Source organism: Trichosurus vulpecula, chromosome 5 (assembly GCF_011100635.1).
Source record: "Trichosurus vulpecula isolate mTriVul1 chromosome 5, mTriVul1.pri, whole genome shotgun sequence".
Lineage (NCBI taxonomy): Eukaryota > Metazoa > Chordata > Mammalia > Diprotodontia > Phalangeridae > Trichosurus > Trichosurus vulpecula.
The window spans coordinates 157,801,834-157,817,972 of record NC_050577.1 but is presented as its reverse complement, the minus strand read 5'-3'; the positions used below and the strand labels follow the sequence as shown (position 1 = coordinate 157,817,972).

The 16,139-nt window shown below is 34.7% G+C and overlaps 1 protein-coding gene across 3 annotated transcripts in view; it reads left to right on the top strand.

Moving 5' to 3' along the window:
* Nucleotides 1-16,139, top strand: part of CACNA2D1 (calcium voltage-gated channel auxiliary subunit alpha2delta 1) — a 676,615-nt gene that overhangs the window by 385,718 nt on the left and 274,758 nt on the right. The window lies entirely within an intron of this gene.

Sequence of the window (16,139 nt, the reverse complement as noted above, 5' to 3'; positions counted from 1 at the left end):
TATTTCTCCCCACAATACACTAAGTTTTCCATTTTGCCTGGTTTATGTCCAATTGAGAGAGATAACCAGCCCAACTGGGAGTTCCTCTTTGGGGCACAAAAGATTCAACCAAAGCATATAGATTCTGTATCTGTAACTTAGGGGCACAGATAGCTCAAATTATTGAAAATCTAACTCTTATAATATTTTAAAATCAGTTTTCTTTCAAGTACATATTTAAAGAATTAGAATTATTGTCCAGTACTAATGACTTTTAATGAATGGTTAAGAATATTTTGAAATTAGGGGCAGTTAGGTGGTGCAGTGAGTTGAGCACCATCCCTGGAGTCAGGAGGACCTGAGTTCAAATGTGACCTCAGACACTTGACATACTTACTAGCTGTGTGACCTTAGGCAAGTCACTTAACCCCAATTGCCCTGCCTTTCCCTCTCCAAAAAAAAATTGAGGTAGCGAATATTTTGAAATTAGATGAAAAGGCTATTTGTAAATTTTATTTTAATGAAATTTCCATTTGCATTGTTTGCATGTAATTAGACACAATTTAAATATTTTAAAAATGGATTAATTTTTTTTCTTTTTCATGGTTACAGATTGCCTTTGCAATAATTAGAAAACTATTTTCATTGAAATGGCAACAGTAAATTATAGACAATCCTCCATAAAAAGGCTCAAAATGGTTATATTCATGAGACATTCTTGTATATGTGAAAGATAAGAATAGTTTATTGTGGGAATTTTTGAATCAATAAAAGATTTTTAGAAGTATGGGTAGAGTGAAGGAATCAATACAATTTTGTTTGAGGCTGAGATTATCTCAGAATTGTCTTTATCTACAACAACAACTATATTTTTAGGATGAATTGACACATCAGTAGATGTACCCTCCTAAACTGACAAAGAACTTTTCATTCATTGATTTTGAGCCACTAGCCTACATAGGAACATAGCAGATAGTTTTTCATTTCTCGAAACACCAAAAACAAAAAAATACCTACAGTGCCTCTACTTCTGAGAACTGAAAGACTGCTATCACTTCATCTTCTTGTATTTTCATGAATAGATGTTAGATAGCATCATGGACTCACAGAATAACAGACTGTAAAGAATTATAGGATCATTTTAAACAATCTTTAGTTGGATGAAAATTATCTGCAAGTGACTAAAACATAATAAGGTTGTAGAATAGTTGTACTTTGGAATTGGGGGGGAAACATACTTAACAACACTTACGCTAGCTTATTCATTTTAGGGGTGGGGAACTTGAAGTCTACAGAGGTTAAGTAATCTGTGTACTGTCATGAACACAGTGCTTTCCTCTGTTTCCATAGTTAAAAGTGAGCATATGGGATCTCAGTGACTAACGAAGCATCAGTAAGATTCAAGATTAGCGCAGAAGTTTGTCCTTTGCAAAATGACTTTGTTGTTTTCATTTTACCATGGTTTTCTTCTGCATAAAGCTTTTTTTCTACATTAAAAAAAGCTTCTTGTATATATTTCTTGAATATTCTTCAGCTCCAACAGTATACAAGGTGATATTTTATTCCTTTCAGCCTTGTTTTGAGTCTATAATTCTATCAGATTGTTTGACAGTTTTTTTCAATAAACTGCCTGCATTTTTAGACATTTGTCTAGAATTCAGAATAATGGACTTGGAAGGGCAATACAAGTATTGCCTTTGGGCAAATCAAGAAACCTCCATAACTCTATCACTTCTTGTTATGGTCAAAAGATATTAACTTTTAATCATGAGTCAGAGAAATATGAAGATGTCTTGGGTAGTGGAGAGACCATAAACTGTGCGATTAAATTTTAATATGTTAAAACAGATATGCAAAGATTCACTGTAGACACTGAATAAAGTATGTTCTCCCCCATTATGGAGGTGTTTAATTCTTAACGGTATTTCCTAGTGGATTTAATTTCTGTGGAAAATAATACATCCATTTTGACATATTCTTCTACTTTTCCTTCTATCTCAAAATTTAAAAATTATATTTGAATGTATTATCAAAAGACCTAAAAGAGTTCTAACATTTTTCCATAAAAAGAAGTAAATTGATGATATCTCTTAGTGCTTGTTAGAAAATGATAATCCTTTGAAATTAATAAGCTAAAAAAATTCCATCTGAGTATTCATTCTCTGTATTTTTAATGCTTATTGGTGAAAACATTATATGTTTTGATATAAGATTAACTGCATTAGTAACTTCTTTTAAAATATTTGTTTCTTCTCTACATAACTGGTGTTTTAGAATTTTGTTTGCTTTCATTTGTTGTTTTATATATATATATATATATATATATATACACATATATATGTATATATATATATACATGTACAAATGGAAGTGCTTTGAATGATATATTTTTTTCACTGAGTTGACTGATTTTTAATGTATTATCTGATAATTTTACTGTATGTAGACTTGTTGATATTTTTGGAATACCTCATTAAAATGCACTTCACTTAATAATATCTGATATAGAGCAATGTCAAAATGCTTTCTTCTTTGATCAACTGTGATTTTCTCACAAACTGATAAATTTTTATTCATTTCTTTCCCTAGTCATTGCCCAATAATTTTCTAAAGTTCACATAACTTTGAAAGAAGGAACAAAAGTACTCCATGTAATCTTTTTTTTAATTATGGCATTTATCTGATGCAGTATTACTAAGAATATGACATACTGTTCCAACACTCTTCTTTGATTTTTAGCTTACAGCAAGTCATTACAGAACTGCTAGTAAAAAAAAAAGACTGATGATTTGCTCTCCTTTTATGAATGAGAAAAGCATTTGACTTTTTAAAAGCTTCTATTATTCACTAGGCTTTTTTGAGACATAAGGATTCTAACTTTATAGTATGTTAGATGAATTTCCTTTGTTCAAATTATGTTAATCATATTTTAATGTGTCACTCTTTTAATGAAAAAGATAAATTACAATATTAAGATTTCAATTCTGCACTTATTTCACAACCAGGCACATGGTTCCCTATCCCTAAGCCATGAGCTTCTATCCTTTGTTGCCACACTTTTTGGTGGATGGGATAGTCATGACTATGATTCAGGATGTGTCTTCTCCTGATCCATGTGTCCTTATATACCTCTTTTTTTTAATGTAAGCCTTACACCATTTGCTCCTTTGTAAAGTTTCCTTCAGGTAGCTTGCCAACCCTGGAGTAGAGCTGATGGAGTTTGGTGGGAGGGGGACAGTAGAGGATTGGGCTGCCTACCCCCTTGGAGATGAGGTCTCATTCACTTCCCACTCCCATAGCAGTGAAGGCTTGTCCATGGCAGTCTCCTCTTTTAGGATCTGAGCAAAATCCCATGCCTCATTCCTTTATTTATAGGGAGACCTCCAAGGGCCCTCTGGCTAACTGATGCTGGGACCTGGATTTCTCATCCCTTAACTCCTCCCATTACCCATCTCTTCTTCTCCTTCCTCCTTTGGAAAGAGCAGGTTTTTCCTGGCCACTAGACTCAGAATACTACTTGTTGTACATACTCGGTAACCGTGAACTAGACATGGCCTCCTTCTTCCTGGGGCTTCAAATACTTTTGCTTTAAATTTGTAAAGCAATGTTAAGTAGTAGAGTTTTCCTTGATAATGTAGCAGGGAGATAAAGACAATAGCCTGGAACGTTAAGGGAACCTATTATCTTCCAGTATGGAAAGAGGAATAATGATCAATCAACAAACATAGTAAGTGCCTTCTAAGGGCCAGGCACATTGCTAGCTTTTTTTTTTTTAAGATACAAAGTCAAAACAAAAAACCATGCCTGCCCTCAAGGAGCTTTGTTCTACTGGAGAGATGATATGTGGATAAATACTTCTATACAGAATCAATATCAAATCACTACAAGGTAATCTGAAGAGGGAGGGTACTAGAAAGTGGGGGTAATGAGGAAAGGCTTTGTGTAGGAGGCATTGCTTGAGCTCAGTCTTGAAGGAAACTGGGCAAAGTCATACAAAAGAGGTGCAACGTCTTGAGTGAGGAAGAGTAAGAAGGACAGTTTGACTGAGTATGGAAAGATTAATAATATAAAAGGTTAGAAAGCTAGGTTGAGGTCAGATCATAAAGGCCTTTAAATGCCAATCAAAGGAGTTTCTATTTTATCTAAAGTGCAGAAAGATTTACTAGAGTTTATTGAGTAAAGAAGCAACATAGTCATACCAGTACTTTAAGAAAACCACTTTGGCCATTGTGTGGAGGGTAAATTGAAGAGGGAAAAATAAAATTGAAGCAAGGAGACCAAATAAGAGGATTATGGACTTAGTGTAAGAGCTGTTTTAGAGGTGAGAGACACCAAGGTACTGGAGTAAGATGGTGCTCTGTGACTGAAGAGGGATTGAATGTAAGAGGTGTTAGTTTTGGCAACTGAATTGACATATAGGATAATGGAAAGTGAAGAAGCAAGATTGGGACCCTGGGAGGTTGGAAGGTCACTGATGCCCTAGATCAGAAGTGTCAAAGCCGTGTTGCTCCCTACACACTCAAAAGTTTCATCTGCAGAACCAGATTGAAATGTTACTGAGAAGTATTCATCCAAGCTCTGAAACCAAATCAGCACTTGTGTTGATCAAAATTCTCAAGTCTTTCAAAGTCATGTATCTTTAGAGTATTATTATTTTTCATAAATCTTTCTTGCTTTTGCTCATTTCACTTTGTATCAGCTTACAAGTCTTCCCAGGTTTTTCTGAAACCTTCTCTTTCATCATTTCCTATGGAAATTTAATATTCCATTGCATCCCTATATCAGTTTGTTCAACCATTGTCCAGTTAATGGGGACCCTCTTACTTCTAGTTCCTTGCCACAACCACAAAGAGTTGCTATTAACATTTTTATACATATTGATCCTCTTTGATCTCTTTCAAGTATAAACCTACTAATAGTGTTGCTGCAGTAAAGAACATAAATACATTTGCAAGCTTTTTCGGATATACAAAATTACTTTCCAGAATGGCTGTACCAATCCACAGATTCATCAGTAATTCATTAATATACTTGTTTTCCCTGCGGGTCCTCCAGCAATTATTTTCCTTTTTTGTCAGCTGTACTAATCTTATGGGTGGGAGGTGGAACCTCTTAGATGCCTTAATTTGCATTTCTCTAATTATTAGTGGTTTGGAGCTAAGATTCCTTTCTTTGAAAGTAGCCTATTTATAGCTTTTGGCCATTTATCAATTAGGGAATGATTTTTATATCTTCGAATTGTATAAATATACACATTAAACCTTGAAAACATTCTTATTATTAGACAGACTTGGTGCAAAGATTTTTCCCAGTTATTATTTTCTGCCCAAATTTAGCTGCATTATTTTTGTTTTGCAAAACTTTTAAAAGTTTTATGTAGTCAAAATTGCCTATTTTTATCTTCTGTGATCTCTCTGTCTCTTGTTTGGTCTTGAATGGTTCCCTATCCCTGCATCCAAGACATTTTGAAATGCAAGGAATATTTAATATGAGGATTTGTCATGAAAGATAATGAACTTATATTTAATGTTGGTTACTAAGTCATATTATGCTAGATATTTTGTTAGGTGCTATTTTTTTTATAGATTTAATGAAAACATTCTGCAAATTCTACTATTTCTTTGCATAATCTGTGTTGATTACAGAGTCCTCACTCCTTAGGGATAATGGTTCTGTAATTTTTGGTAGCAATAATCTGTTCCTACATTGCCATCATAAAGCTCTTTTTCCACAAATAATTCCACATGACAACTATTTCTTTAATGTGTATTTCTTCGCACATTTTTGACTAAATTCTTGTGGATGTTTTTCTTTTGATTCCATTCTTGGATTTTAGCCTTTTCAATATAATACTCTAGGATCTTTCCTATACTTGGGCTTATTTTATGTATTTATGAAATGTGAAAATCTGTGAGAATATAACTGATTCAAGGGCATTACAGTAATCGACAAAAGTAATATAAATGTTAAAACTGCTTTAGGCAATTTGTTCAATAATAACTAAATTGATAAAATTTGCTTTTTATACCCTCCCCCAGGAATTTTAGGGAGTCCCTTTATTTATCAATCAAATGTTTACAGATGTTTAAAATATATAATATGTGAACTTAATATATCATACATATCATATATAAACGTAAATAGCCTATATTTAGATGCAATCCTATTGTTGTTATTTTTGCTAATAAATACATAAAACCTTCTGTTAAGATAGTGGGAATCTAACTTGCACCTTAGAAGAAGCTCATAAAGAGTTTTGCTAGTAATTCATGCACCATCCTGAAGCATTTGAGTCAATAATCATGGATTTCATCTGGCCCTATCCCTTTCCAGTACTACAAAGAAGCTAAAGTTTGTTACCTCCCTTGATGTCACTATTCTGTCATTCAACATATCCAAGATGTTCAGGCACTCCACTTCTCATTTTATCTAATTTATATTTTCTTTATGTTGAATGTCTTTCCAGAATCCTTTCCATATGGCCTTGAAATAGGCCATGTGACATTCAAGATATCTATATATACCATCTGGATATTGATATGATCTTCTAGTGCCTTTCCATGGATCTTTAATAGGTCTTTCAAATTTCTTCTGCCATGATGGTGTTTGAAAATTGTCCATAAGATTGTTTCCTTATAAATTCACTTTTCTCATATGATTCTAAGTACATGCATGACAACTGCTGATTATGTGTTACTGTATGCTTGTCCTGAAACATTTTTATGCTTTGTATTAAATACTGTAGATGAATGTGTTGGTTCACATAGTTAGATCAGCTTTTATTGAGTGACTCTGTTCTGATATAACTTGCTACTGCTTTACTTATTAGATAATTGTTCTCAAAAGTGGCTCTTTGGAATTCCAGGCTAAATATTCCTCTTCCTTTTCAAAATCTTTAGAGATATTGATGTGCTTTTATCATTCATTTCATTATTAAATATAGTTTATGGAATTCTTGCAAGTGAACCTCAGAGTTTTCAACTTCTCCTTCCTCAGATTTTAATAACTCCTTGATATCATCTCTTATGTCCTCCAATCTGAGTGTAAGGGTAGAGATTGCCCTGCTCCTCACCAATGCATTGTTGTGTGACTTGGGCCTGCATATACCTTTGATAAAAACAGTATAAAGTCCTTGCTTACAAACCTGGGCAGATATGTTTCTGATTTTGTTGGAGCGTAATGGAAGTGTTCATGCTTTCAGCCAATTCCATGCATCCTTGTGATTTGCCTGCTTTTAGTGGTAAGAGCTACTTGCACTGAAACATTTCCAGCAGATACATGGTAATGGTATTTGTGATTTGTTCAGATCCACTATTTATCCTTCTTGTGATAAGTGAATATGAAATGGCTCTGCTGTTTTTCATACCTTTGTTTTAAGCTGACCATTCAAGATATTTTTGAATAGCACCAGCCTGCACCCCTATGCCATCTATTTTGGAGATACTTAGGAGTAATTCCATGACACTGGTGAGAGTGTTGACCCCAGAAGTGATATTATAAGAACCCAGTTACTCAGAATTTCATGGTTTCTGCCATGGCTTCATACCTAATGTAGCAGTCTTGGGGCATCCAAAGACCCTGACATGCATTGCTCTGGCTCGCATTCCCTTACTCTGAAATTCCTACTCCTTACCTAGTCTTCCTTGGAAGGTTGGCAGGGAGGGGGCAATTATGATTATGATAACAATTAGGATTATGGTTATTTTCTTAAATTAGGTAAGGACATAATGAAAAAAAGATTGTGAGCAAAAATTTTCTAGCCATTGCCATTAGTTCATAAAATAATGGATTTAGTCTGATGGTTGTAAAACTCAAGAAAAGTTATCCAGCACTTGCTATGTGGCAGGCACTGTGCTAAGCCCTAGGAATACAAAGAAAGGCAAAAATATCCCCTGTGGACAAGGAGTTCACATTCTATTGGGGAGAGGGAGACAAGGTGAAAATATATATATATATATATATATATATATATATATATATATGTATATGTGTGTGTGTGTGTGTATACATACATGCAAGATAGATAAAGGATCAATTAGAGATAATCTTAGAAGGAAGACACTAACATTGAGCATTGGGAAAAGACTTTGGCTGAATAGAGGGAAGTTAGGAAGTAGAGGCGAGGAAGGAGAGAATTCTAGGCATGAGGACAGCCAGTGAAAATGTGCCTAGTTGGGAGATGGAGTAACTTGTTTAAGAAAGAACAAGACAACTAATGTTAGGTATCGCTATTGTTATTATTAATATTATTATTGCCACAATATTGCCACTGAGTACATGGAGAGAAATAAGGTATAAAATTACTGAAAAGGTATTAAGGGGCTAGGTTATGAAGAGATTTAAAGCTAGAGGATTTTATGTTTCACCCTGGAGGCAATAGGGGAGTGACATGGTCAAACATGGAGTGCCTTTGATAGGAGACCAGAGTGGGGAGAGAATTGAGGCAGGGAGGGAAAGCAGAAGTCTATTGAAATAGTTCAGGTATGAGATGTTGAGAAACTGTGCCCCAGGGTGTTAGCAGTGTCAGGGAAGAGAAGAGGCATGTACCAAAGATAAAGCAAAAATAGAATTGACAGGATTTGTCAATGGATTGGATAATGGGGTAAGGGAGCAGAGAGAATATGAAGAGCTAAGGGTGACAACTAGAATTTGTTGTTTGACTAAGAGGATGGTGGTTCCCTTTGAGAGTGATAGGGAGGTTAGGAAGAGGGGAGGGTTTTGGGGAAAGGCAATGATTTCAGTTTTGGATATGTTGATTTTAAAATGTCTATGAGACATCCATTTCTTGATGTCTAATAGGCACTAAATACAAATAAAGGAGAAGGATATATTCCTAGAACTAGGTGTAGAAATAATCAGCAATCATTTGATTCAAAAGAATCATGTTTTCCTTCTTAAGATTCAATTAGATGTGAAATCTCTACCTCCTTTTCTAGTCAATTAGAATTTTGAATTTTGACAGTAGGTTGAAGAACAAGTTTGGAAGTTGTTATGAGTTACCTTTCATTTCCATGCCATTTCTGTAAATGAGTAGGATCTCAGAGGCCTAAAAAATACCCAAGTATGGAATACCAGCATCTGGCTCATATGATTGACATGTGATCATCATTGGAGAGAATCAGTATTTCCCTGTTCTCACTGCTCTATTGCACAGAATGGCCATCTGGGTGACTGGAAATGGGCAAATGGATCAAAATTTAGTTTCTGTTTCATTCATGTAGAATATGTGCATACAACTTTGGGAAACCATCCAAATATAAGAATCATTCCTATTTATATTTACAATTTACCATTTTTCAGTATTTACCATTAATCCACATATAAGAACCTGATCTAGTCAATAAATATACAAATTTGATTGGTTCTGTGGATATTTACTCCTAAATTTGCTTTCTAAATAATGTGACATCTATTGTTTTCTTTTCTTGAATTTTCCTTTTAGAAAGGGGAAAGATATCCCTAGAATAGTAGCATCTTTTAATTTATATTGATTTGGGAAAATATGGACCATGTTTTTGTTTATGACTTGAACATCTGTATGGTTGCCCAGATCTCTGCCTAGATATGTTAATCAGAAACTATGGTGTATGAATGATTTGGGTTAAACAGCTTGAATCTTGGCAGGTAGGACCTATTAACATAACTCATTTTGTAATGAGTACTGCTTTCATCACTCATGGGATTTGCTTCATGGCCAGAGCTATGGGACAAAAAAGACTGAGAGTAAGATAAAGATCAAACAATGTGATGCTAGCAGACAATCCAGTCACAAAAAAGTTGGCAGGCTAAGAATCTCCATATAGCCAAAAAAGTAGAATTAGTAAATTGGAGCTGAAGTTAATCTCCCTTTGCATTTTATGTTTGTAATATATTTAAGTTGCTGGCTGTGAAATGCTGATTCACTGATTCAGTGTTATAGTATTATCCCTGGCCAAGCCCCACTACCAGGTGATACTTTGTGCATATGCTACAAATTTTCAATATAAATTATCCATCAGAGCACAAAGTTTCCATAGGAAAGTGAGTACAGAGCACTCTCACTCACTACATATATATATATATATATATATTTTATGATGGATAGTTTTATTTTGCCTAGACTTAATTCTTGTCTCCCAATAGACATCGAAGCAAAAATAATTTATCTTCAGACTTGCCCGAAAATGTTTTCAACTTTGAGCAAGCTACAATATTATATTAGCTTAGAACATTTGGATAAATTTGTGTCAAGGAGTTAATAAATAACTAAACTACTTGGCTGAAAATCAGAAATAAAACAATTTATTCTTGTCAGATGGTGGTGGTTAAATTATGAAAAATAGCTCTCTGAAGGCTTAACTGATCTATGAATTGCATTAGTGGCTTTTGCAGACTTCCTTGGACCATAATACATTGAAACCCATTTTTCCTGTATCAAGGATAGTGAAATATATCCTTAAAAGTTGATATTGCTTTATGATTTGTATTTGTACATTTTTACCAGAAGGATAATGGTGTAACAAAGCCATAATATAACAAAATCTGGTGACTAATGCCCCACCCCGAATCCTTATCAGTTTGTCTCCGTGCCATAGTTTTAAAGTTTACATAGCAAAGTTACTAGAGTAACTCTTTCTCATAGAGACTGAGTGGAGATTTGTCAGACATGAGAGGAATAAGAAAATCAATGCAAATATAAGGATAGAAAAAGAAAAGTAGTAAAAATAATGCAGTGAGTATGAAGAGTCACTGCCTTGTTTTGAAGACTGTAACATTTTAAGTTCATGGTGGTAAGCTGATGGTATTGTAAGCTATGGTAAGAAGGTTTTCCTAGGACATTGCAAATCAGGATGATTGGTGTTTTTCCTTTTCCCAGTAGATCAGATGTAAGAATATCATCAATATAGACATATATCTATGTCTGTCTATATCTATACCAACATCTATGTCTACCTGTGTTAATATCTATATCTATATATGTATATCTACATATATCTACATTTATCTATCTGTTTATATGTATATATCAACAACCATTCATCCATTCATCTATCCCTCTATCATCTATCTATCCGTCTGTCCGTTTGTCCATCTATCCATCTATCCTGAGACAGTCATAGCCCTACAATTAAAGTGATGGGAGAAAAGAAAGGAAAGAAGTCAGTACTGGACGTGGCCAGCTGATTGGCAGCAAGCCCCATGCTCTGTTTTAGGATATGTGTTACCCTTTGTGACATCTCTAAACTGTTGTCATAGAAGCCTTCTTTTTCACTTTTGTTATTAATAAATATTTACTAAAAGAAGAAAATACTGAAAGGGTGGGGGAACAAGAAATGCCCCTTCCCTCAAAGTTTATATTATGAAATAATTTAAATTTCACAGAATTACAGAATTTGAAGGAAATTCATATCCCATCTGGTCCAACTGACACCCAAACAGCCTTTAAACGTTTGCTGAAAGACCTCCAGCATATATGGGGAAATCTGCTACCTCCGTAGCCCACTGGCCATGATTTATTTCATTGTTCACCCAGATAGCTGTCTTGAATCTGTCGTCTTCAATTTCTACCTATTGCTCCTTATTTGAAGAGGGTAAATCTGTTATGTTTATGTTTTCTACAGAGCTATGTGTTATCTTATTAAGAGCACAAGGTATCTACCAACCAGTACTTGTTAAGCTCTTAATTCTGTGACAGTCAGTGCGCTAAGAACAGAAAATACAAAGAAAAAGCAAAAACAGCCCCTGCCTTAAATGACCTTATGTATTGCCTAAATATACTAATTTAAGTAAATGGATAAAGAAACTTTTTGCAATTTGGGCCAATTTAAATTTCATTGCATTTCTTTGAATTAGAAGATGTCTTTGTCTAGATTTTGGCAGTCTGTTAAACAAGGGCTTACAAAAAGAAATTGACTCTCAGTAAAAATACTGAACTCTGAGGAAGATCCATGGTCATTGTCTGACCTCAAATAACTTGCAAATATTTATTTCTAATGGGTTTTTCTACTTTGTTTATGTGAATGGAGAACTGATTTTGTTAAATTAGAGACAATGCAATATTTAAAAAGTCTTAGAGAAAATTGGAATATATAGTTGTATTTGTATGTATATACATACATGTATATATAAATATACTGTTGTATACATAGTATGGTATATATAAATATGATATTGTATATATTTTAGTATATTTGTTATTATACATAATATATTTGTAATATGTGTAAGATATATGTGCATATATATCAAATTAGGAAATGAAAAATATTTTTGAGGTTTTTAGGGACATTGGAGAATGCTTTAGGAAAATGATAATTTGTCAGGGAGAGGTTGGATACAGGTGCAAGTACCTCTTAGGAATCCTCAAATGAGAATAGAGTTGCTCCACTTCCATTTTCATTTTCACCTCCAGCACAGCTTAAGGAGTGATGCCTCAGTTCAAGTCAAGTTCAACAAATATTTATTGAATGTCTACTTCTGACCAAGGCACTATGCTAAGAGTGACAGTGTATCAAGTGAATGAATGATATAGCATGTCTATTTTCCAACTTATTGATCTAGTGACCAGGATCAAACTGACAATTTTTAACATATTTCAATATATGTTCTCTCTAGTGACTACAGTATCTTTGGTCTTATGATTTTATATATAAAGATGCATGCTTTTATGAGATTAGACACTCCTACTAATGGATCGCAACCCCTTAAAAGCTTCCATTGCCAAGAAAAATGTGCTACCCTATAGCCAGTTTTCTGGTGATGTCTGTGTCTGTGCTTAGCTAACTGGTCCACAGAACGGACAATATATCCTTATGTCCTTACCAGCTTTCTAGGTTGGTAGAACTTACCATAGTTTTCACTCTATTGATATATCCTTTGATAAGCCAAGATGAACTACGTGCCACGATAAGGCATCCATCAAAGTAGGTTGTTATCGGAAGTGATCTTATTTTTAAAACAGTACTCAGCCAGCCTGAACTGTTGCTCTAGTAGCCATGTGCAGATTAAGCCACATAATTCCATTCACTTGTTGGTTCATTTTAGTATTCCTGTCTTGAATTTTTAGCTTTTATGAAGATAAGATTGACCCTATTTAATTTTGTTCAAAGAGATTTTGGCCATCTTCATATAGATGCTTCAGGAATCTCAAGGATAAAGATAATATTACTGAATATGAATTAAACCTTTTTTTTCAGCTTTTCCCTTCTCTATTTAAGAAAATGTGTTGAAAAGGCCAAAATAAAATGAAAACATTTTTAAATTTTTTTCTTCAACCCATTTTTTAAACTAAAAATTATCTCCTAGGTACAAATCAATGTTACAGAAATGGATCAATGAACTAACAGTTAGGTTTGGTCTCAGGTCTCAGAAAAATATATTCTCTTGGTGTCTTTTTGTGCATGCGATAAATACTGATGTCATGCTCTTTTGACATAAAACCCATTCTCATGGAAAAGTATTATGACCTAGAACATTTATGCCACCTTCAGTTCTCCAGGCATTCTTCCCTATTTCTTGCAAAAACCCAAAGATGTGTGTGTGTTTGGAAGTAATGTGTATATGTGAAATAGATTTAGGTTGATGTATTTTATTTGGTAAGGCAAATCAAAAATTCTTCCATTTTTTTGCCAGTTATCTTTCTTTGTTTCATTATATCTCTGAGTTTTTGTCTTTATTATGATATCTGTAATTTTAATAATTTTAAATGAAGTTGCCTGGAAATCTTCATTACAGAATTTTTCTTGGAACTTTTTAGGGAATACAGAACAAGTAATCCATTTTGAATAGTTTCTGTTTTCTAAAGAAGAGTAAAAGTTTAAAGAAAAAGAGAGGTGAAATCCATTGATAGTCAACTCATAGGTAAAGAAAAGTCATTCATGATATTGAATTGGTGCTCCCAGAGAGAGGTGGAAAGGGAATTAGTAGGTGAGAAAAACAAAAGCAAGAATATAATCCTTTGGAGAAAGATACAGTGGCAAATAGTATCATGTTCTGCAAAAAAAAAAGGAAAAAGAAAGAGAAAAAAATCAAGAAATATGAATAGTGGGAAAAGACTGTTTAATGGGGAAATTAGTACCTGCCCTTTAAGGGAGTAGTTTGACTATGGTGATGGAGGGACAAAGTAGATTATAGTGTATTGAGAAGTGAGGGAGTGGAGAGGAAATAAGAGAAATAAGTATGAGGTCCACTTTCAACAAAAAGTTTGGTAGCATAAAGGAGGAAAAAGAATATGGTAATTTAAGAGAAAAGGACCAATTGGAGTTGGACTTTTTGTTGTTTTTTGTTGTTAAAATCAGGACACTTGCATTTGTCAGTAGGAACAGGGGTAAGGAGATTATGTAGAAGGGCATATTAAAGATACAAGAGAGAAAAGTGATCATTATGAGGTTTGGGGAGGAAATTGGAAGGAAAAGAGCAAGGTCACAGATTGATCCTGCTGAAAGTGTTGAAGTTGTGGCCATGGCAATAGTTTCCTAAAGTAAGGAAGTGGGGATAGAGGTTATAAAAATTAAGGAAGTTGAAGAACTTAGAGAAGTGTTATGGATATTAAAGCCCCAACCATGGAAACGAGAGACTGTCTAGAGAACAAAATTGTAAAGTATATCCTGGAATCATGAGGAAAACAGTGTCCTTGTAACAATAAATGACTACAACAAAGATGGAGAAGCTGGCCTCATTGCTGAAGGCAACATCATTATTTTCTTCTCTCAGGTTCAAAATAATGGTATTGTGTTGTCCTCGCATCCCTCTTCTCACTCATTTCTCATTTCAGAAGTTACCAAATCTTGTCTCTTCTGTCTCTACAATATCTAGTGAAGTCCCTCATTACTTTTTCCCTCAACTATCATACTGACCCTCCTAAATGGTCTCTCCACCTCAAGTCTTTCCCCACTTCATTCCTGTCCTTCACACAGCTGCCAAAATGGTTTTCCTATCATGTCACTTCCCCATGCCCATTTTCTCTAATACCCATTAAACTCTAGAAGCAGCTTGTTATTTCTAGGATCAAAGATAAGTTACAGCATTAGACATTTAAAACTTCTCACAACTTGGCTTCTTCCTCTCTTTCTATTCTTCATACATCTTCCTCCCTCCCTACTTCCCTACCTCCCTCCTCTCTTGCTGTACACATAGGATATCACACCCTTACCCACAGGTACTGTGCCCAAAGGAATGTAAATTTTGATCACCGAAACCTAACAAGACATCTTGGGATTTATGGCCTAGATTTCTTTCTTAAGGATCATGCCTTAAACCCAAATAACTCTGGCTTTCCTCCATAGGCCAACAATAGGTCCCAGCCCAAGGCTCACTTGATGATTGTTTGGACCTGACTGGCTCAGAGTGACTATAAATATCAATTGTTTCTCTTTGCGACAGAAACCCTGAGAATCTTGCCCTCCCAGGTCGGCTTTTTTTTTAAACAAGATAAAAGAGGCCATTCTTTGCCTCATTTCTTACCTAGCCTTGATCACTGAATAGGTATTACCTCAGTCAAACTGAGACCTTAGCTTTAAAAGTCCAAGGTCTCCTACTGAGTCAGGGGTCATCCCCAGTCATCCTGATCTATATCTGGCCACTGGACTCAGATGTCCCCAGAGGAGAGAGTGAGTCTGGTGACTTTGCACAGCGCTCCCTCACTTAAATCCAATTCACTTGCAAGTCATGGCATCACCTTCCTGATGCCATGGTACAACAATAGTCATACATATTACTCCCCCTCACAGATTCTATAGTCCATCTGTACTGGCCAGTTGTTGTTGCCTTATACCTGGTATTTTATTTCATATCTTCATCCCTTTGCACTGGCTGTCCCCCATTTGTAGGATGCTTTTCCTCCTAACATCTGCTTCTTAGAATCTCCAGTTCCTTCAAGATTTGTCTCTAGTGCCACCTGCTGTTGGAGACCTTTGTGATCCTTCCTAATTCTCTGTGCTTTCCCTTCTAAAGTTAACTCTTCATCATTTAAATATAATTGTTTTGAAGTTTGGAATTCTTTTCTCTTTTTCTTTATATCTCCAAAATTCAGCATAGTAAACACTTACATTTAATAAAATGGCATGCAGTAAACATCTAATAAAATGTAGAAGGTGCTATTTGTTATAGTAGCAGAGGAATGATTAGGGAATATTAATGTGGGGAAAGAACAGGGAAGGTAAGGAGTATGCCAACTCTTCTGC